The 1,875-nt window shown below is 36.6% G+C and overlaps 1 protein-coding gene across 1 annotated transcript in view; it reads left to right on the top strand.

Annotated features, from left to right (window-relative positions):
• Positions 1 to 1,875, top strand: part of LOC106874769 (dnaJ homolog subfamily C member 28) — a gene marked incomplete at its 5' end in the record, with an annotated part of 37,651 nt that overhangs the window by 29,464 nt on the left and 6,312 nt on the right. The window lies entirely within an intron of this gene.

Raw genomic sequence — 1,875 nt, 5'->3', positions numbered from 1 at the left:
TATATATATATATATATATATATATATATATATATATATGTACATACATACAGGAACAGGCATGGTAAAAATAGGTGCAGGCGTGGCTGTGTGGTAAGAAATTTGCTTCCCAACCACCTGGTTCCGAGTTCAGTCCCACTGCACACCACCTTGGGCAAGTGTCTTCTACAATAGCCTCAAGCTGACCAAAGCCTTGTGAGTGGATGTGGTAGATGGAAACTTGTACATGACATTTCAGGTCTTGCGTTGGTTACCCAGTGGACATTTTAAAAGGTCCCTGCATGAGCATTTAAGTGTGTGTGTCTTTGTATGTGTGTTTGTCACCCCATCATCACTTGACAACAACTGATGTTGGTGTGTTTATGTCCCCGTAACTTATCAGTTCGGCAAAAGAGACCAATAGTATAAGTACTAGGCTTTAATAATAAGTTGTGGTGTCGATTTGTTCAACTAAAATCCTTTACTGCAGTGCTCCAGCATGGCCACAGTCAAATGACTGGAACAAGTAAAAAAAATAAAAGAATACATACTATGTATATATAATAAAAATAATAATAGGGTAGCCATGAGCATGAATGTAAACAGAACTGATCGGACATGTATTGGCTATACACATGCAAACAAAAAAACTGATAATCTATGCTCATGCAAGGACCTTTTGAAATTTCCACTGGGTAACCAATGCAAGACCCGAAATGTCATGTACAAGTGCACTGTAAATACTAGAGGAGGTCCCTATGAATTTATTGGTGCATCAGCTGATATTTTCAAAAATAGATACAGAAACCACATTGCCAGCTTTTGAAAAATCCTTAAATGGCATGCAACATCGTCTGGTGACTCAAAGAAGAGAAAGTAAAATATGACATGACCTGGTTAATAATTAGATATGCAAGTCCCTACAACACACTATCCCTGAAATGTCAGCTATGTTTTAACATGCAAGTGGCTGAGCACTCTGCAGACACGTACCCGTACCCCTTCACGTACTTCTCAGGGAGATTCAACGTGACACAGAGTATGACAAGGCTGGTCCCTTGAAATATAGGTACTACTCATTTTTACCAGCTGACTGGACTGGAGCAATGTGAAATAAAGTGTCTTGCTCAGGGACACAACATACCCGCCAGGAATCGAACTCATGACCCTATGATCACGAGCTGACTACCCTAACCACCAAGCTACACTCCTTCACATTATCAACATTCTACCATTATAGACAGCAGTGAATTGTACAAATCTAGCGACTGGAATCTCAAGACTTTGGCTAAAGCTGCAATGCTGTGACACAAAGGTCAGACAGAACCACCGGCCATTCATTATATTTGATTATCAAAGATATCAGATCATCAACAGCAGTGATATAGTTTACAGTAACGTGTATAATCTGGTGATGTGTGTAATCTAGTAATGCTTATATAATTTATCAGGAGTGTGTAATTTAATAGTGTGTATAACTTAAATGGTTTATAGTGTACAGAACTGATTGAGTAACAAGACACACACAAATAAAAACACACGTGTAGATAGAGACACACACATACAGACAGACACAATAAAGATTTGATGGTAAAATTCCTGTAAGGTATCCTAAATGTAAATTGAGTTATAATGGAAGACTTAAGAGTGAATGAGTATAAGGTGAGCAATCAAGTTATCAACATTGTGTATATATGTGTGTATATATATATATGTGTGTGTGTAGATATGTATATGTATATGTGTATGTATATATATATATATATATATATATATATAAGTCAGTAAATAGTGGGGTTGTGTTAACCGTACGTGGAGAAATAATAGGAAAATGAAAAATAATAATAATGCTTCCAGTTTAGCATTTTGCCTTAATATTATTTTTCATTTTCCTAT

The sequence above is a fragment of the Octopus bimaculoides genome, chromosome 27, assembly GCF_001194135.2.
Source record: "Octopus bimaculoides isolate UCB-OBI-ISO-001 chromosome 27, ASM119413v2, whole genome shotgun sequence".
Classification (NCBI taxonomy): domain Eukaryota; kingdom Metazoa; phylum Mollusca; class Cephalopoda; order Octopoda; family Octopodidae; genus Octopus; species Octopus bimaculoides.
Note: the sequence above shows the minus strand (reverse complement) of the source record. Positions and strands in the feature narration are given on the sequence as shown.